Raw genomic sequence first — 22,483 nt, 5'->3', positions numbered from 1 at the left:
GTCAGCATCAGAATATAGCTTTATGTACCTCTATCTCCTATTCTCTCACAACCAAGAGGACTTAAACTCATTCTGCCAGAAGTATGCCTCACCCCTTGAGCACTACCCGTTCCCAGTAGGGCCCTGCTGTGGTACCCTATCACTATGGTGACATTCAGACATCCCTCAAGAGGCCTGAGCAGGGGAGTCAAAGTAGGGAGCTCATTATCCCTACAGAGTCAGAAGAGACAGTGAGGCATAGAAAAATAGTTGGCAATCATGGAAGATAGGTAAAAGAGAGTTATTAGGACCATTTGTGGGAATTCTTTGGAGAGTAGATAATTAAGTAAAATCAGAGAAGAATGGGGTTGGAAATAATTGGAGGTAAGGTCGACAAATTTGGTATGAAGGAAGTGCTGTCTCTCTAGTGGAGAATGAAGTCTTGAAAGATTGGATGGTCATTTCTAGAAATATGTTGGGAGTTACTTTTTTAACTTATATGTGAAAAATATCTCCGTGAGTTGTTAGACTCTTTCGGCCTTGCAGACCCTGGCAAGTCCTTTTAAATATGCTCCCTCACTGGTTCCCAGGACTTCCCAAGTCTTGAGAATCGATTTCTCATGGAGTTTGTTGTTCAAATATTATTGGTAACATTTTAAAAAATTGCAATTATGCAAAGTGACTGATCCATTATCTTTCACTCATAACATAGCAATAATCTCCCAAAGTAGATAATTATATCATTATTTGCAACATGATCTCTGAATAGAGCAGGTGCAGTTAGAAGGGGGCACAGACTAGTGTAACAGCAAAAGATCTGCTCAGGGATCAACATTAAAAAGAAAAAAATGCCTACTTCATAAATATTACCACCTGCAGATAATCAGAAAAATACAGCAAATTATATCCATTATGCTCTATTTCTCTTCTGGTACTCACATTATTTCTTCTGTAATGAAAAAAAAATTTGTTTTGGTTTATATAACCAATCTAAACACAATGTATTATGTATTAGCATTAATGTGAAATTACATATACTTTTATTTTCATGCTAGCCTAAATAAAAGAGATTAATGAAATAACTATTAGGACATATTCTTTTTAAAGCCTCAATAGAAATACCCAAAAGCTATATTTTAACACAGGTAATAAAATACTTTTCTCTCTAGAAATCTAAAAATCAGACAGGATCATATAAAACTATGAAATTGAAATCTTCTGTTACAATGGAAAATGGTGTGTATTAACTCTCAATTACCACGAGAGAAAGAGGGTTTTTCTGTATTTCTATCACGAAGAAAAGCATTGAGCAAGGTTCATAAAATGAGACCTAAGTGGTGTTAATGATTCTAAAAGCAACTGAATAAAACCATTTTTCTCTAGTTTTCATAGTTTAATGTCTAAGGAAGTTCCAAATGTGAGTGTGAAAATTTGCTTGTGTTTTCTGACCCTACTTTAAAAAAATAAACATTATTTTTAGAGTAGTTTTAGGTTCACAGAAAAATGGATGCAAAGTACAGCGAGTTCCCATATAGCCCCTCTCCCTACACACACACAACCTCCCCTACTATGAAACCAGCATCAGAGTGATACATCTGTTACAACTAATGAACCTACATTGACACATCACTCTCACCCCAAATCCATAGTTTACATTAGGGTTAACTCTTGGTGTTGTACATTCTATGGGTTTTGACAAATGTGTGATGACATATGCCCATCATTATAGTATCATAAAGAATAGCTTCACGGCCTTAAAAATTCTCTGTTCTTTACCTGTTCATTTCTCCCTCCTGTCCAACCTGTGGCAACCTAATCTTTTTATTGTTATCATTTTCAGGGTCATCCTTCTGAAATACTATGATGTCACCATCCATTAGTTCACCAAGGGCTTTATCAAGAGACACGTCTTAGTCCTGAATTCTCTCTGTTAAATTCAGTTTAACTTCCTCATAGAGGATAAGGCTAGTATCTTGAATAAATCCTGCTCTGTTACACATAACTGGGAGCAAGTCACGTATTTTCCAGGATATTGGTGTTAGATATGCCCACAGTAATTCAAGCTCCACGTTTTGGGATCATACATCTTCAAAAAAAAAACATTACATCATGAGCTTTATCAAACTTGGGTAAGGTCACTCCACTAGCAGCCAGCTCAAGATCGACTGTTTCCAGGAATATTGTCCAAGAGTTTTCATTATCACTGACCTCAATCATTGCTTTATTGCCGTCAGCTTCATTATCTAACATTGCTGGCTGTTTTGTTCCATTACTCCTTGCTTGCATGGGCCACAATTGAATTTGATCTTGTGGAAATTCCATAATCTGAGAGAGGTTCTGAACAAACTCAGCAAGTGAGGAGTTCTTCAATATTTTGAACACTTTTTCTTCATCGTACATGTCATTTCCCTGGTGGCCACAAAACTGGTCCTCTGAGGCTACCTGGGCTTGCATATAGAGATGGACTTCCTGCCTTTCCGTCCACTTTCTGAGCCTTAATCCTTTTCTCTTCTTAGAGTCGTTCCACCAACTGGAATATCATGGTTGGTGACTGCCTGTAAAACTTCCACTCAGTTTTGATTCCCTGATATAGGCTAACATGTAAGCATTAGTGCAGTGTCGGACAGACAGGTTGTCATCGTGACCCCCATAATTGTGCTCAATTACTTCCTTTTTAGTACACCTTGACACCACATCATCATCAAATTTACATCATTTGCCATCCCCTTTGGGGTTTAAATAAACCACATAATGTCTACCATGATTATCTCTACTATGAACCAGGACTGCATGAAGAATATAATTTGCAGGGTCCTTAGGATCTGTTTTTTTCAAAAGTTCATCAAATGGTAACTGCTTTGGGAATTCACACCTATCATTGATCTTGATATTTTGGTTCGTCTGAGGGTCATATATAAATCTCATCAGTTGTAGATGTAACACTGGTGGTGATGTTAGAAATGTCACCTTTCTCTGCTTCCTGTAAGCCATGTTCCCCAGCTTCCTATTTGTTGTCTCCATTGAGCTGTTCTTCTGCCATATAATCCACAAATGATTCAAATATATTTTTCTTTCCTTTGATACTTAGCTGGATATCATAATAATCTTCTCTTCTATCAGACCGATAGTCTACTTCTTTACACTGGATATAGGACACCATTTTGCCTCAGAATCATCTGGGTATGGTGCCCTCTACACAAGTGCCTTTCACCTTCTTTTCCACATTATCAAGCAACACTCCACAAAGCTGCTGAACATCGTGTTGCATGAAGCTGTCTGAAATTTCCCACCCAAATGACTTTGTTAGCTTTTTTGTTCCTACGTGTTTATCACTGCACTGTAATTCATAGAACACTCTCTGTAATGTTTAAGGGACGAATCATCCCCTCGTTTGGCATCATGTACACAGACTTTTGTAGCTGATTTGTGAAAAAGAACGTCTGTAGCAGGCTGTTTATGTAACAAGTCGCTCCCTGATGCTTTAAGCCGACATAGCCTGTGTGCTTCTTTGAATCCCACGCAACTTCATCGGGAGCATCCGCCTGTACAAAGACTTCAATGGTAACTTTGTCACGATGTATAAATCCTTTCTCAGGATCAGTCAGTTCACTCCAGGCCATAAAGTTGGAAAATCCCCAATCGTTTTCTTTATGGAAGAACAAATGACTAATACGACGACTGAACGATTTTTCACCATCTCCGTAATTTATTATCTTCAGCACCGCTTGTGCATGACAAGCCCATGACGTGGAGTCAGATTCAGCATTGCTCTGGAGAAAGAATCCTACACTTTTTTGGTGTGGTCTCTCTGCATAAAAGCGTGGCACACCATAATCTTCCATGGCAGATTTCGCACAAAACACGGAGGACTAAGGACCGATTCACTCAGTCTGCGGAAGAACTCAACAGTGAACTGAAAGGTCGCCTCGGAGCACTAACTGGTTTCATCCTCCATGCCCTCCTCCTCGTTGTTGTGTCCATCACTCAGGGCCACGTTCCCATTGATCACAGGGTTCTGAGTAATTCTTCACGGGTCATCTGTATCTCCAGCTTCCATCTCCACGTCCTCGGCCTCGCTCAGCTGCTGCTCGCCCACTTTCTGCTGCTGCTGCTGCTGCTGCTGGTTCATGTTGGCCGCGGCCGGCCGGGGGCCGGGGTTGCAGGCGGGTGGGCGGGAGGCGGAGGCGGCGGGGCGGCCTCCTCCTCCTCCTCCCGCGCGTCATCGGCAGCAATTTTACTGATCTTTTCAAAGAACCAACTTTTGGTTTTGTTGATTTTCTCTGTTGATTTTCTGTTTTCAATTTCATTGATTTTGACTCTAATTCTTACTAGTTTTTCTCTTCTGCTCACTTTGGATTTTATTTGCTCTTCTTTTGCTGGTTTTTCAAGGTAGAAACTTAGATTATTCATTTTGAATCTTTCATCTTTTCTAATATCTACCTTTAATGCTATAAATTTCCCTCTACACACTGCTTCCACCACATTCCACAAATTTTGATAAGTTGTGCTTTTGTTTTCATTTAATTTAATATATTTTTAAATTTCTCTTGAGATTTCTTCTTGACCCATGTGTTATGTAGAAGTATGTGATTTAATCTTCATGTATTTTCAGATTTTTCCATTATCTTTCAGTTATTAATTTCTAACTAAGTTTCCTTATGGTCTAAGAGCAGACATTGTATGATTTCAATTTTTTTTTTTTTTTTTTTTTGAGACAGAGTCTCACTCTGTCGCCCAGGCTGGAGTGCAGTGGCGTGATCTCAGCTCACTGCAAGCTCCGCCTCCTGGGTTCACACCATTCTCCTGCCTCAGCCTCCCGGGTAGCTGGGACTACAGGTGCCCGCCAACACGCCTGGCTAATTTTTTTGTATTTTTAGTAGAGACGGGGTTTCACCGGGTTAGCCAGGATGCTCTCGATCTCCTGACCTCGTGATCCACCCGTCTCAGCCTCCCAAAGTGCTGGGATTACAGGTGTGAGCCACTGCGCCTGGCCCTTTTTTTTTTTTTTAAGTTGTGTTTATGTCACAGAACGTGGTCTATCTTGGTGAATGTTCCATGTGCTCTTGGGATAAATGTGTATTCTGTTGTTGAAGTGGTTGATAGATGTCAATTACATCCAGTTGACTGATGGTGGTATTGAGTTCAACTGCATCTCCTCAGTGATTTTTTTGCCTGCTGAATCTGTTTATTTCTGGTAAGGGGGTGTTGAAGTCTCCAATTATAATAGTGGATTCATCTATTTCTCTTCACAGTTCTACTAGTTTTTGCCTCACATAGCTTGATACTCTTTTTAGGTCCATATACATTAAGGATTGTTATGTCATCTTGAAATCTGTACCTGTTTATTTTTTTTAATGCCTCTGTTTATTCTTGATACCATTGTTTGTTGTGAAGTCTGCTCTTTCTGAAACTAATCTAATTACTGCTGCTTTCTTTTGATCATTGTTAGCCTGATATATTCTCCTCCATCATTTATTTTTAATCTATATTTATCTTTATATTTAAAGTGGGTTTCTTATGAACAACATATAGTTGGGTCATGATTTTTAATCCATTCTGACAATCTCTCTCTTTTCATTGCTGTATTTGGAAAATTGATGTTTGAAATGATTATTGATATATTAAATTAATATCTATCATATTTGATACACTTTCTATTTGTTGTCCTCATTTGTTTCTTTTTAATTTAACTTAATTTTAAGTTCACAAGATGTGCAGGTTTGTTACATAGATAAATGTGTGCCATGGTGGTTTGCTACACCCATCAACCCAACACTTAGGTGTTTAGCCCCGCATGCATTAGCTATTTATCCTGATGGTCTCAGTCCGTCTCACCCCCTGACAGGCCCCAGTGTGCGTTGTTTCCCTCCCGGTGTCCATGTGTTGAACTTTTTGATGTGCTGCTGGATTCAGTTTGCTAGTATTTTATTGAGGATTTTAGCATCAATATTCATCAGGGATATTGGCCTGAAGTTTCTATTTTGTTGTATCTCTGCCAGGTTTTGGTATCAGGATGAGGCTGCCCTTATAAAATGAGTTAGGGAGGAGTCCCTCCTTCTCAATTGTTTGGAATAGGTTAAGAAGAAATGGTGCCAGCTCTTCTTTGTACCTCTGGTAGAATTCAGTTGTAAATCCATCTGGTCCTGGGCTTTCTTTTGGTTGGTAGGCTATTTATTACTGCCTCAATTTCTGAACTTGTTATTGGTCTATTCAGACTCCCACACAATAATTCTTCCTGGTTCAGTCTTGGGAGGGTGTATGTGTGCAGGAATTTATCCATTTCTTCTAGATCTCCTAGTTTATTTGCATAGAGGTGTTTATAGCGTTCTCTGATGGTTGTTTGTATTTCTGTAGAGTCAGTGGTGATACTCCCTTTATCATTTTTTATTGTGCCTATTTGATTCTTCTCTCTTTTTTTTATTATTCTAGTAGCAGTCTATTTTATTAATTTTTCAAAAAAAATAGCTCCTGAACTTGTTGATTTTTTGAAGGGTTTTTCATGTCTCTATCACGTTTAGTTCCACTCTGATCTTGGTTATTTATTGTCTTCTGCTAGCTTTGGGATTTGTTTGCTCTTGGTACTCTAGTTTTTTTAGTTGTGGTGTTAGGGTGATGATTTGAGATCTTTCTACCTTTTTGGTGTGGGCATTTAGTGCTATAAATGTCCCTCTTAACAATGCTTTAGTGCAGCTAAATTAGTGCATCCCAGAGATTCTGGTATGTTGTCTCCTTGTTCTCATTGGTTTCCAAGAACTTCCTGATTCTGCCTTAATTTCATTATTTACCCAGGAGTTATTCAGGAGAAGGTTGTTCAATTTCCATGTAATTGTGTGATTCTGAGTGAGTTTCTTAATCTTGAGTTCTAATTTGATTGCACTGTGGTCTGAGAGACTGTTATGATTTCAGTTCTTTTGCATTTGCTGAGGAGCATTTTATTTCCAATTATGTGATTGATTTTAGAGTAAGTGCCATGTGGTGCTGAGAAGAAAGTATGTTCTGTTGTTTTTGAGTGAAGAGTTCTGTAGATATCTATCAGGTCCACTTGATCCAGAGGTGAGTTCAAGTCCTGAATATCCTTGTTAATTTTTTGTCTTGATGATCTGTCTAATATTGACAGTGGGGTGTTAAATTCTCCCACTATTATTGTGTGGTAGTCTAAGTCTCATTGTAGGTCTCTAAGAACTTGTTTTATGAATCTGGGTTCTCCTGTATTGGGAGCATATATATTTAGGATAGTTAGCTATTCTTATTCAACTGAACCCTTTGCCATTATGTAATGCTCTTCTTTGCCTTTTTTCATCTTTGTTGGCTTATTAAAGTCTCCTTTGTCAGAAACTAGGATTGCAACCCCTGCTTTTTTCTGCTTTCCACTTACTTGGTAAATTTTCCTCCATTTCTTTATTTTGAGCCTATATGTGTCTTTGCACGTGAGAGGGGTCTCTTGAATACAGTACACCAATGGGTCTTGACTCTTTATTCAGCTTGCCATTCTGTGTCTTTTAATTGGGGCCTTTGGTCCATTTACATTTGAGGTTAATATTTTTATGTGTGCATTTGATCCTGTCATCATGATGCTAGCTGGTTATTCTGCAGACTTGTTGGTGTAGTTGCTTCATAGTGTCATTGGTCTTTGTACTTCAGTGTGTTTTTGTAGTGGCTGGTATCGGTTTTTCCTTTACATATTTAGTGCTTCCTTCAGGAGTTTTTGCAAGGCAGCTTGGTGGTGAAAAATTCCTTCAGCATTTGCTCGTCTGGAAAGGATTTTATTTCTCCTTCACTTATGAAGCTTAGTTTGGCCAGATATGAAATTTTTGGTTGGAAATTCTTTAAGAATGTTGAATATTAGCCCCCAATCTCTTCTGGCATGTAGGGTTTCTGCTGAGAGGTCTGCTGTTAGTCTGACGGGCTTCCTTTTGTAGGTACCTGGCCTTTCTCTCTGGCTGCCTTAACATTTTTTTCCTTCATTTCAACCTTAAAAAATCTGATGATTATGTGTCTTGGGGTTGATCTTCCCATCAAGTATCTTACTGGGGTTCTCTGGATTTCCTGAATTGGAATGTTGGCCTGTCTTGCTAGGTTGGGGCATTTCTCCTGGATAATATCCTGAAGTATGTTTTCCAACTTGGTTCTGTTCTCTCCATCTCTTTCCGGTACCCCAATCATTCATAGGTTCAGTCTTGTTACATAATCCCATAGTTCTTGGAGGTTTTGTTCTTTCCTTTTTATTCTTTTTTTTAAATCTCATCTTGTCTGTTTGTCTTATTTCAGCAAGAGAGTCTTCAAGCTCTGAAATTCTTTCCTCCACTTGGTCTATTCAGTTATTGATACTTGCGGTTGCATTGTTAAGTTCTTGTGTTGTGTTTTTCAGCTCCATCAGATCATTTATGCTCCTCTCTGAACTGGTTATTCTGGTTAACAGCTCCGGTAATGTTTTATCATGGTTCTTTACATTGTTTTATCATAGCTTCTTTACATTGGGTTAGAACATCCACCTTCAGCTCAGCAAAATTGGTTATTGCTCACCTTCTGAAGCCTACTTCTATCAATTCATCCACCTCATCCTCTGCCCAGTTCTGTGCCCTTGCTGGAGAGGTATTGCAATAATTTGGAGGAGAAGAGGCATTCCGGCTTTTTGAGTTTTCAATGTTTTCTCGTTGATTCTTTCTCATCTTTGTGAGTTTATCTAGCTTTGATCTTTGGGGTAGCTGACCTTTGGATGGGGTCTTGTTGGGGACTTTTCTGCTGATGTTGTTGCTGTTTTCTGTTTGTTTGTTTTTCTTTTAACAGTCAGGCCCCTCTTCTGTAGGGCTGCTGCAGTTTGCTGGGGGTACACTCCAGACCCTATTCATCTGGGTCCCTCCTGTCACCAGTGGAGGCTGCAGAACAGCAAATATGGCTGCCTGCTCCTTCCTCTGGGAGCTCTGTCCCAGAGGGGCACTGATCTGATGCCAGTGGAAATGTTCCTGTATGTGTCTGGTGACCCTTGTTGGGAGAGTGTCACCCAATGAGGAGGCATGGAATCAGGGACCTGCTTAATGATGCACTCTGGCTGCACGTTGGTGGAGGGGGTGCATTGTAGTGGGGGGAATCTCACTCGTTTGGAATGCCCGGATTCTTCAGAGCCAGCAGGGGGAAAGACTAAGTCCACTGATCTGCAGCCACTGCAGCCCTGACTGGGGTTGCTGAAATTCCCAAAGGGAGGCCCTGCGTGGTGAGAAGGGGTGGGTCAGGGTCTAGCCTAAAGAGGCTGTCTGGCCATGATCTGTCACAGCCACTGTGCTGTGCTGTGGGGAATTCCTCCTGGGTCCAAAGTGCCCAGTCTCCCCGGCACTGGCAAGGGAAAACTGACAGACTGGAGCTGCAGTGATAGCTGCTGCCCCTCTCACCAGGTGCTCAGTCTTCTTAGGCAGCAGGCAGCTGCAGTGATGGCTGCCACCCCTCCCGCTGGGAGCATAGTCATCTTAGGCAGCAGGCAGCTGCAGCCCCCCCACCACCCAAACTCCGTCATCTTAGGCAGTCTCCAGCTGAGTGGCTGCCAAGAATCTGCACACCTCTGTGCTTGGGACCCAAGGCTCTGGTGGTATGGCTCATGAGGGGGATCTCGTGATACTCAGGATGCACAGATCTGTGCACAGAGTGTGGTTTCCCGGGTAGGGTAGCAACATCACTCACCACCTCCTCTGGCTAGGGGTGAGCCCTGTGCAGTTCCCTGGTAGGCTGTCACTCCATCCTGCTTTTCCTTACTCTCCGTGGGTCACACCAACTGCCTAGTCAGTCCCAGTGAGAGAACCTGGTTACCTCAGTTGCTGGTGCACAATTCACTTGCCATTTACCTTCTCTGTGGGAGCCTCCCACAGCTATTTCTAGTTGGCCATCTTGGCCCCACTCCAAGTTATTTTGCCCTTATTTTTTGTTTTTATTTTTGTCATCCATAATTTCCTTGCCTTTTGTGGTTTTAATTAAGCACTATTATTTCATTTTCTGTCTTTTCTTACCATATAAATTATACATTTTTAAAACTTGTTTTAGTGGTTGTCCTGGAGTTTGCACTATACATTTACAACTAATTCAAGTTCATTAACAAATAACAATTTGCTACTTCATGGCTAGTACAAGTACCTTGTAGTAACAAAATATTCCGTCCTACCCCTTGAATCACTGCTGTCATTCATTTCATGTATGCATGAGCAACTATATATATATAACATATATATTTTATATAGGCATGTGTAATCAGATACATTGTTTATATTATTTTGAACAAACTTTTATCTGTCAAATCAATTAAGAATAAGAAAAATAAGGTTTTTATTTTACCTTCACTTATTCTTTCTTTGACACTGTTCTTTTTTTAAACATAGATCCAAGTTTCTGATCTATATCGTTGTCCTTCTCTCTGAAGAACTTCTTTTAACATTTCTCACAAGGCAGGTCTACTGGCAACACATTCTTTCACTTTTGTTTGAGAAAATCTTTATTTCTCCTTCCCTTGTGAAAAATTATTTCACAGAGTAGTCTAAGTTGGTGATTTTTTTCTCTCAACACTTAAATATTTCACTCCATTCTCTTCTTGCTTGCATAGTTTTTGAGAAGTCAGACAGAATTTTGATCTTTCTCCTCTATAGGTAAACTGTTTTCTACTCCTGGTTTCTTTCAAAATTAAAAAAAAATTTTTTTTGATTTCCTGAAGTTTGAATATGATATAACTAGGTGTAGGAGTTTTGAGCATTTATTCTACTTGGTGTTCTCTGAGCTTCCTGGATATGTGGCTTGATGTCTGACATTAATGTGAGGGAAATCCTCAGTCGTTACTGCTTCAAATATTGTTTCTCTTCCTCCCTCTTTTTCTTCTCCTTCTGGTATTCTCATTACATGTGTGTTACACTGTTTTAGCTGTCCCACTATTCTTGGAATTCTTTTTTTCTTTTAAGACAGAGTCTTGCTCTGTCACCCAGGCTAGAGTGTAGTGGCATGATCTAGGCTCACTGAAACCTCTGCCTCCCGGGTTCAAGCAATTCTCCTGCTTCAGCTTCCTGAGTAGCTGGGATTACTGGTGTGCACCACCACGCCTGTCTAATTTTTATATTTTTAGTAGAGATGGGGTTTCACCATACTGGTCAGTCTGGTCTCGAATTCCTGACCTCGTGATCCGCCTGCCTCGGCCTCCCAAAGTGCTGGGATTACAGATGTGAGCCACTGTGACCAGCCTATTCTAGGAATTCTGTACTGGCTTTATTCAATCTTTTTACTCTTTGCTTTTCAGTTTTAGAAGTTTCTATTGTTGTTAAGAGATTCTTTCTTCAGCCATGTCCAGTCTACTAATGAGCCCATCAAAGTTACTCATTTATTTTACAATGTTTTTAATCTTTAGCATTTCTTTTTGATATTTTCTTTTTTAAGTCTAGCATTTCTCCTTGATTTTTTAAATCTCTTTGCATACATCATCTATCTGTTCTTTCATGTTGTCTACTTAAATCCATTAAATCCCTTTTAATTAAAGCATATTAATTATAGTTGTTTTTTAATTTCTGGTCTGATAATTCCAACATTCCTGCCATATCTGACTCTCGTTCTGATGTTTGTTCATTATCTTCAAGCTGTTGTTGCCTCTTTAATATGTCTTATGATTTTTTATTGATAGCTAAACTTCAGTGGTGTAGTAATAAAGTGTTGGGAGAGAGGAAGTGTTCTATAGTCCTATAATTGGGTTTCAATCTTTTGGTTAGTCTGTGCCTTTGGGCTGTGAACTTCATGGGTGCTTCTCAGTTTTTTACCCCTTAAGTGGGACAGGATGGCTAGAAGGGGCTGGAGTTGGATATTTCCCTTCTCCCACATAGAAGGCCAGAGGGAGCTGGAGCTGGGTATCTCCCTTCCCCCAGGTCAGTTAGGCCCTGACAATACCCTAGAAGGTTGGGCTCTAGTAAAATACTTTCTCCTGAGGGCAGGCTGTGTTAAGAAGAACAGAATGCTTTGGTATGTTTTGTATATGTTTTTTTTTCCTTCCCTCCAGAAGCACCAGGGGATTTTTCTTACATATTTACTATGAGAACCTAATACAGCTCCAGGTCGTAGGACTCACAAAAGTGTGGGGCTTCCCTGTGATTGGGTCCTCCTGGAGTTTTTAACTCTGAGGCTTGTCTATATCAAGCCTCCAGCATTTCATCTATTACACTTTAGGTTTTCCTACCCCAGCACTGCTTCCCACAGAGACTCTGTCTCAGGTACGTTGTGATTCTCTGTGTCTACCTTTCTGTCTCTCCAGTTCTGGGGGTAGCAGTTTGGCCTGTGACCTCATTTCCCTGATTAATCTAAGAATTACTGATTTTGCAGTTTGTTCAGCTTTTTACTTGTTTGGACAGACTGGCAACTGCTAAGCATCATACATAAGTGACAAGAAACTTCCAGTTTCGGTCCTACTTTCACGGAGAAATCTAGAATTGTCTCTAGATAACATTTAAGGGAAGAAGGTCATGTTTCTATTTATTAAAGGCAAGTGAATAACATTTTTCAGTCTTGTAGTCCTAAAACATGTACTTGCAAAGCTGCTAAATTTCGTATGTATTTTTACATCCTGGTGAATATGATGGCTAATAACACAGAGGCCTAACTCTTCCTTTTGATTGCAGATGTAATATGCTTATAGGGGCTTATCACTGTGACAGGAGAATTTTATAAATGTATCTTTTTTCTTTCCAGCTGATGTACAGTTGGATTCATTTCATTAACATGCAAATTATATAGCATTTCAGTGCATTTTGCTAGTATGTACATATTTTATGTAAAATTTTAATTATAATTTGACATACATGGAAAAAAGTGTACAGATCATAAACATACAGCTGAATAAATTTTTGCAGAGTAAACAAACCAATTTAACCAGCCCCCACATCAAGAAAAAAAACATTCTCAGAAACACAAAAGCCTTCCTGGGCTTTCTTGACACTTCCTGTGCTACTCTTTGCTTCCATTTACAGAAGTAACTACTATTTTGTCTCCAAATAGCTTTGGACTTGTTATTATAGAAGCATACAATATTTACTCTTTTGTCAGGCTTCTTTTTCTCAGGGTTATATTTATGAGATACATTTTTGCTGTTAAAGATAGTTGTAGTTCGTTCATTTTCATTGCTATATAGAATTTCATTGTATAAATATACCAAGGTTTATGTGTCCATTATACAAACGACATTTGGGTTGTTTCAAGTTTGGGGCTATCACAAATAGTGTTGCTATGGATATTCATTTACATACATTTTGAAAACGTATGTATGCACTTTCATTGGGAATATACCTAGGAATGAGAGGGCTAGGTCATAGTGTAGGCCTTATACACTGTTTAGCTTTAGTAGGTATGACAGTGGAATCTTTTAGTCTCCCAAAAATTCCCCCTGAAAACAAAGCAGACTAATTAGGATTGTAGGGGGAAAATTATGGATGATGTATTCAAAAAACTGGGAAAAAGAATCCCTACATATTCCAGAATAGAAGGGAGCATGCACAAAGCACCAAGATAAATAATTGTGCGGTAGGGCTGATAGGGAAATAAAAAAGATGCCTACCAACGTATTGTATAAGCCAGGGAAATAAAAAAAAAATCATCATCACATACCCCCCAAAAGAGGGGACACTATGCTACCTGGGGGAAAGGCCTGACAACAACCAGCAAAAGTGAGGAAATTCCTCACAGGATTCAAATTGTAAGTAAATGCAAAAAACTGCACAGCCCTGGGAAGATTCCACCATGCTGTGTCAGGTTACATCTTCCAGAATTTCAGGGATATCTGACAAATTTCCCTTTATGAGTTTTCAGAATACACTAGGAGGAATCAAAATCTAATTGACTAGAACATAAATATTAGGGACAAATAAAGAGAAAAGTTTCCGATAATAAAGGAGGAGTGTTGCACTGGAAGCACATCCCAAAATATACCACACAAGCAAAATAAAAATCTAAAGCTGAGAGCTCTGTGGAGCTAAATTCAACACTTTCCAGACTGTAGGCTGTACATCTCATTGTGTCCTTAACCAGATGTGCCATCATAGGAAGTTCGGTGTCCTCTTTCACCTCCAATTTGCAGTGAAAACAGTAATCATTTTGTTATTTATTATTTACTCATGAAATTCATGAGTTTGTTGTTAAAATGGAATGTGGTAATGCTTGTCAAGTGTCTACCTACTCCCTGAATGTAGCGAGTACTATAATTAATGGCTATGATTACTGTTGTTACCTTACTGTACTTCTTAGTTGCATTTGATATTGTTGTCTATTTTCTAGTTCTTAAAATACTTGCTTCTTCTTGTTTCTAATAATGCCATTTTCTAGCCCTTTTTTCCCCTTATTTCTACATTTCTATGATTATCTTTATGACTTTCTCTTTTCATGATTTAAAGTCAATATTCCTCATAGTTCTGACTTCTACCTTTCTTTTTTCTGTATACGTGTAACAGTGGTTGACAACCTTGATTGATTATTACAAGCACTGGGGAGCTTTTCCAAATCCTGATTCCCAGGCTGCACCCCAGATCGAGTAAATCAGATTCTCTGGGGAGAGGAACCAGACATCAGTATATTTTAGAGTTTCCAGGTGATTCCTTTATGCAGCCAAGGTTTAGAACCACTGCCATACAATCTCTTTGGATGATCTCATCCACTCTGGTAGGTTCAATTACCATTTATAGCCATGGTTTTCAATCCTGGCTGCATATCAGGATCACCTGGCGACAGTAGTGTTTTTGTTGTTGTTGTTGTTTGTTTGTTTGTTTGTTTTAAATCAATGCCTTTGCCTCTAACCTCAGAGCTGCTGATTTATTTAGCCTGAGGTAGAGCATTGAATGAATGTGTCTGTCATAGTTGTAGAAACCAGACTATCAAGTACAAAAGAAATGCATTTGAAGAGCAAGTAGGCATTTCATGAGAACCTGAGGAATTCTCCAATAAATAAAATGAATTTATTAGTGCATGAATTCTTGACATATGATTTGGCTGCTAAGAGCTGTAACTTGCTTTCTTTCTAACAATTGTCTATATGACTTTGAAAGTTTGACTGAATGGATATCCTCGTGCTTTAAAAAAACATTTTATTTCGAAATAATCATAGGTACACAGGAAGTTGCAAAATTAATACATAGAGCCTCATGAGCCCTTCAAGCAGTTTCTTCCAGTGGTGACATCTTATATAGCTGTAGCACAATATCAAAACCAGGAAACTGACATGGGTACAAAACATTCAATAGACAACAGACTTTGTTCAATTTTCATCAGTTTTTAAGTGTACTTGTGTGTTTGTGTGTGTGTGTGTGTGTGTGTGTGTTGTTCTATGCAATTTTATTTTATGTATAGATTTCTATAACTACTATCACAATCAAGATGCAGAAGTATTCAAGCAACACAAAGAAACTCTGTCATGCTTTCCCTTTATTAGTCACACCTACCTCCACCCCTAACCCCTGACAACCACTAATCTTTTCTCCATCTCTTTGTCATTTCAAGGAGGTTGTACAAATGGAATCATAAAGTATATAAACGTTGGGCTGGCTTTTTGTGTTTAGCGTAATGTCCTTGGGCTTCACCTAAGCTGCTGCGTGTAATACTATGTTTTTAAAATCAGAAAATGCAAAAGAGATACAAATTGAGTTTGAACATTTGGAAAAAACTTCCTTTATTTAAAATACATTGACTTGGGTTATTTCAAAGTCTGTATTTATTTAAATAACTGGGATTTATTCATTTCAGCTAATGATTTAAAAATTTAAAAAGAGATTAATTTTTACCTTGTTGGAGAACTATTAATGAGAGTTTCAGGTATCATTTGGAATGAAACATAAACTCAGATTGTGCAGTTTTGAAATTATGCCCTACAACTTGATATATACTTTCAATATAAAAATTCACAAAGTGAACTCAATTTGCCACTGATACAGACTACCGAGGGCCAATAAGTATTTTATTGACTGTTATATTTGGTGGAAATATAACTCTGGTAAGACTGATTTGGGATTTTATTTAATTTGAAGAAAGTTTTCTAGATTTTACTATTACTGAGGGTTTTTTTTTTCTTGTCTGCCATAGCCTATTATTATTGTCACCTCTCTACAAAATGCTATTATGGTTCCCGTATTCAAATGCGTTTTCAATTTTATTCATATTTTTGAGCTACTGACAGCGATCAGTCTTGTGACAGGTAGTATTTATGGTAATATACTCACAAACTGTTTGAAAGAAGAGAAAAGTGAGTGATTTATGTCTTGGGTTTAAGAGGTTAAATTTGATTTTATTGTAACAAGACACTTTGAGACAGACTTAGTTTTGCTGCTGTGAGCCTGCTGGAGTTATTATGCCATATTGAGCAAAAGCTTTTATCCATGTTTAGCCAAAAGACATATTCATTCCTGAAAAGAACAACTTCTATTGTCGTTCAAAGAATTGACTTCTTAGTAGGTTTTTGGGAGAGACTTTATCCTGTTAATGCCTTGCTTATGTAATACAAACATAGGAGAGACTCCCAAAAATACATTTGAACTATAAGAACAATTCTTCCAGACTTCTTCTGCTTTTTGATTTAGTGATGAACTCTTTGACTATGTTTTTCAGACACAGCCATGTTTAAAGTAGTATATGCTTCCTGTTAAGCCTTTTGACCCTGGTGTTTTCACTTATCTTTCCATTCACAAATATTCCTTCATGTTGACATGTATAATTTGTTAAACAAACAAAAACGACAACAAAAGAGGAAAAGCATTTGAAAATTGTTTGTCCTAATATGCTTAATTTATTAAGTTTTTACACATTAATAAGAAAAAGAGAAAAAAAGCCACAATTGAAGCTTGGGAAAATATCATGAATGGGCAATTCATAAGAGGAAGACATAATATCGCCAATAAATATATGAAGAAATGTTCAACAATATCAGAAACATAGAAATTCAAAATTAAAAGCCAACAAGTTACATTTTTTTTCCTTTTGATTGTTGAGGATTTTATAAAAATGATAATTTCCTTGCTTGGCTACAGATCAGTAAAACAGCTACTTTATGCAGCACCTAGTGTATTTGTGACAACATTTCTAAAGGCAATTTGGCAATAAGAGCCAAATACTTTAAAAATGTGCAGATATTTCACATTGTTGTTATATTTTATATCATTTATCATAATTTTTAAATTGAAACAAATTCAGTGATTAACAATAATAGAATGGCAAGTAAATCATGGAGCATCTATATGATGAAATATTATGCATTAAGGGTGGTTTTATGGCCAGGCACGCGGGCTCACTCCTGTAATCCCAGCACTTTGGGAGGCAGAGGCGGGTGGATCACCTGAGGTCAAGAGTTCAAGACCAACCTGGCCAACATGGCAAAACCTATCTCTACTAAAAAATACAAAAGTAGCTGGGCATGGTGGCATGCGCCTGTAATCCCAGCTACTCAGGAGGCTGAGGCAGGAGAATTGCTTGAACCCATGAGGCAGAGGTTGCAGTGAGCTGAGATCATGCCACTACACTCCAGCCTGGGCAAGAAAGTGAGACTCCATCTCAAACAAACAAAAAAAAAGTGATTTTATAAATCTACACTAGCTACATGAGAAGAGATACACAATATATTATTAAAGGAAAAACATTTAATTAACTTTTCTGTATGATATCCATTTTGCCCTCCAAAACGTGTATATGGTGACAGAGAAAAAAGAACATAGAATTCTTAACTATCAATAGTAATCATCTCTGTGCTGAAGAATCGTGGTTGATTTTTCTCTCTGTGTCTTACCATATTATCCAAATTTTTATAATGTACAATGATTTATTTGAGATGAGCAGAAATGATTTTGAAATGATAACATGCAATATTTTTAAATGGATCAATACAGAGGGTTAAATGATAATAAGTACTGTGACATATCAAAAGGTCTGGGTCAAACTATTCGCACTTCTCTTACCATTTTATTTTTGTTAATCACCAAGGACCATATTTGTTATGTTCTTCCTCAAATAGACCATCTTTTGAAACTTCATCTACCAAATAAAAGTAAGTAAAAGTTAATGAATGTGTTTTCTCAATTTTGTTCAAAAAATTATAGTGGCCAATTATAGGTGAAGAAATAGTTGTTATGAAGTGTGACAAATGAGTATATGTGGCATCTCGACTGGGCCATAAGGTGCCCAGATATATAGTCTAACATTATTCTGGGTGTATCTATGAGGGTGCTTCTGGATGAGATTAATAACTGAATCAGTAGACCCAGTCAGGCTGATTTGCCCATCTCTCCGGTGTGGGTGGGCCTCATTCAATCAATTGAAGGTTTGAAAATAATACAAGACTGAGTAAGAAAAAGTTCTTTCTCTCTGACAGTTTTCCAGCTGGGACATAGTTTTTCTTCTGTCTTTGGACATGGATTCGAACTTACACCATCAGCTCACCTGCCTCTCAGACCTTCAGACTCAGATGGAACTATACTATAGGTTCTCCTGGGTCTGGACTTCTCAGCCTCCATAATCATGTAAGCCAATTCCTTGTAATAATCTCTCTCTCTCTCTCTCTGTATGTGTGTATATATATATGTGTGTGTGTGTGTGTGTGTATAACTATATATAGTGTGTGTATGTGTATACATATATACATATAAATGTATATCTAAACGTATATATGTATAAACATGTACAAACACATATATGTATATATGTATACACGTACATACATATGTATATCTGTGTACACGTACATACTATGCATATATCTGTATACACGTACATACATACGTATATCTGTAGACACGTACATACTGTGCGTATATATGTCTACACGTACATACTGTGCGTATATATGTCTACACATACTATACGTATATATCTATAGCATGTATACACATACACACACATATATGTGTATGTGTGTGTGTGTGTGGTTCTTTTACTCTAGAGAAGTGTACACCAGCCAGGTGTGGTGGCTCGTGCCTGTAATCCCAGCACTTTGAGAGGCTGAGGCAGGAGGATTGCTTGAGCCCAGGAGTTTGAGACCATCCTAGCAACATAGCCAGTCCCAGTCTCTACAAAAAATAGAAGAAATTAGCCAGGCATAGTAGCGCATGCCTGTGGGCCCACCTACTTGGGAGGCTGACATGGGAGGATCTCTTGAGCCTGGGAGGTCAAGGCTGCAGCGAGCCATGATCATGTCATTGCACTCCAGCCTGGGTGACAGAGCAAGACCATATCTTAAAAAAAGAGAGAAAGAGAGAAAAAGAAATATACACCAGGCTGAGCTGACAAAAATGGACAAAAAAACACATCAATAGTATTGCAGCACTCAGCAGCCTTGTTTTGGGATAATATGCTCAAGTCCTTTGCAGGGTTAGAAGAGTGAAATCATCAGTGGCAAGGACTACTGTGACATGTGATAAGCATGTTTGCCTGGAGAAACTAAATTTTTTAAAAATCTAATTTTTCATTGACTATCTCACAATATTTTTTTCTGCTTTCTAGATAACTTTATTTTATATGAAATGTTTACATTTTATTTATCCTTTTTTAAAGAACTATCCTTGTTCTCCATCTTTTTAAAAAAAATTTCGCTATTTCATAGATGTCATATATATAGCCTCTTGACTCTCTGAGAAAAATAATTATTGTTTTATCTGTGTTCTGTTTTAGAGGTTTTCCTCAAATGTGTGATGACCTTAGCTGACCATTTTTTTTTAAAAGAACTTCTAACATTTTTCATTAAGGAGTAAGTAATGTATATTCATTAATGTGCGATCATCTTAAATGAACAGTTTGATAAATTTTTACATATGTAAATTTACATTTGTAAATTTTTACATATGTAAAAACTTATATAACAATATCCAATCAAAATATAGAATATTTTCCCCACCCCAGATAATAACCTCCAGAGGTAATCACTATCCTAACTAATAATACCATAGATATTTTGGGCTCTACTTAAACTTCATATAAACAAAACATAAATTACATATGTTTTTATAATTAGTTTTTTACTAAAAATGTTGCCTGTGAGATTTATCCATGTTGTTACATGTAGTAATAGTTGATTCTTTTTTAAAAAATTATAATTGTGATTACAATTACTATTATTATTATAAGTGCTATTAAATAACTATTGTATAAATATTCCACTGTGTATACATGTTATAAATACTTTATCCATTCTCCCATTGATATTTTGATAGTTTTCAATTTGAGGCTATTATGAAAAAAATACTATGAACATTCTTTTACCATGTTTTGGTAGACATATGTACTAAATTCTCTTGGATAAATACCTAGGAGTAGAATTCCTGAGTTGTGTGGTAGGTATGTGTTTAGATTTGGTAGACACTGATGAACAGTTTTCCAAAGTAGTTGCATCAATTTATGCTCACACCAGGTAACAATGTGTAAGAGTTCAAATTACTCCAGATCTTCCCCAACACTTGATGTTGTCAGTTTTTTAAATTTAAGCCATTATGGTGGTTTTATGGTGACATCCCATTGTCATTTTAGTCGTATCCCTGATGACTAATGTTAAGTGCGTTTTCCTATGTTTTTGGACATTTCCGTATACTCTTTTGGGGTATTTGTTTTCAAGTCTCTCACTCATTTTTACAAATTAGGTTGTCTTTTACTTATCTGAAGGAGTTCTTTGTATGATCTCATTAGCGTTTTGTCAGACATCAGATATTTATTACAGATATATCCATCCTATTTGTGTCTTTAGTTTTTATTGTGTTAATAATATCTTGTGATGAACAATGTTCCTTAATTTTAATGAAGTCCAACATATCAATTTACGTTTTTTTTTGGTTAGTGCTTTTCGTGCCCTTTAGGAAATTTCTTCTACTATAGGATCATGGATATATTCTCCTATAAATTCTTCTAAACACTTAATTTTCTTATAATTAGGTGTATGATCCATCTTTAACTAATTTTGTATATCTTATGAGATAGAGGTAAAGGTTTACTTTTTTCACATACATATTCAAGTGATGTTTTCCTCAGTCTCCATTGGTCTTCTGCACACACTATCAGCATTCAGTCAAAGATAATAAGACACAAAAAAGCAAGGGAAAAGCAACTTACTATCAAGAGATAAAGCGGTCCACAGAAATAGACATCAAGAGTGATACCGTAAAATCTAATTGGAAGTTCTCTGTACAGAGATAGGATGTGTAGACAGTTAGGCACTTTGTGGGCTTCAGGTATTCAGCTGGCTTTTATATAGGAACCCCTGATGTCAGTTAGTGTAAACATTGTTTTAAGGAGATTCAGTTTCTGTCATAAAGAATCTTCCAATCGTCTGCCCCACTTGAAGGGGTAAAGGGGAGCTAGTAGCCTGTGTTTTCTTTCTAGTCTTTCACCTAATCACTCTGTTTTAGTCCTGTCAATCACTCCTTCTACCTTCCAGTGTAAGTGCCCCCAATTACTGAGCCTTTTCAAGGTTTGGAGGGGCAATTTAGCTTGCTTGTCATTGATACTCCCCTTTGTATAGCTGTGAGAGTTAGATTATCTGGATATATGTACCAGTTCTACCACTTAACAGCTTTCTTGTGAACTCGCTCTGCCTCAGCTTCATCACCTATTAAATGGAGATAATGTTACTTACCTCACAGCATTATCATAATATTAACTAAAATAAATTATGTGAAGCTTTTGTAATAATGCTTAGCACATAATGAATGTTCCAAAATTGTTAAGTATTATCAGCTCTTTCATTCAGCTTATTTACCACTCCATTTGCTTTTATCTTCCAAAAAATGTATAAGTGTGTGTCACATTTCGTTTGTTCTTTTAAATTCCTTTCCTATAATTTTTAGAAGATTTATAAAGAAATTTAATGTAAAAACATGTTCAATACACATATTTAATGAAAATTTATTCAACTGACAAATTCAAAAGTTTAAATTGCTGCAAAGACTCTTTTTATAATTATTCCAGACCATGACTGTAAAGTCACTGAGCTACATGATCTCTAAGGTTTGTTCCAGATTAAATTTTATGAATGAATGATATAAAAAATCATGCCCATGAAAATGGTGAATTTCATACTTTGAAGAAAGCTAAAATCATTTGTTTACATTTTTCTCTGTTTTCTGAGTACTCACATTGCTACCTGATTGGATATTGGCTGGTTGATTGACAGGTGTGAAAAATACTTTGGGGCAGCTCTTTGGAAAAGACATGGAAAGCTATATAAATTCTTTGATCAAATTTAAATACCCTTAAGCAACCTCCATTAACCTTGAATACCTCAAGCTGTTCCCACAGGCTCTCAAACTTACTCAAAGCTCAAACCATATTTAGTGTAAGAACAAGTCCATCCATAAAATTATATATGTATGTGAGTCAGTGTTGTTTCAATGGATTTAAAAAGTTTGAATAAAATATTTTTTATAAATATAATTATGGTATTAGTACCATATTTTATATCTATATTATTTATGCTAATTATGCTAAATAGATTATAGTTAATATAATACTACATTAAGAGATCGTATTATTTTATTCATGTTAAAAATAT

General features: G+C 37.2%; 1 pseudogene; it reads right to left on the bottom strand.

Annotated features, from left to right (window-relative positions):
• Positions 1-845: 845 nt before the first annotated feature.
• LOC100584679 lies at positions 846-4,108 on the bottom strand (annotated as a pseudogene).
• Between the last annotated feature and the right edge of the window lie 18,375 nt (positions 4,109-22,483).

The sequence above is a fragment of the Nomascus leucogenys genome, chromosome 2 (assembly GCF_006542625.1).
Source record: "Nomascus leucogenys isolate Asia chromosome 2, Asia_NLE_v1, whole genome shotgun sequence".
Taxonomy (NCBI): Eukaryota; Metazoa; Chordata; class Mammalia; order Primates; family Hylobatidae; genus Nomascus; species Nomascus leucogenys.
The sequence above is the reverse complement of the archived record's forward strand: the minus strand, read 5'-3'. Positions and strand labels throughout refer to the sequence as shown.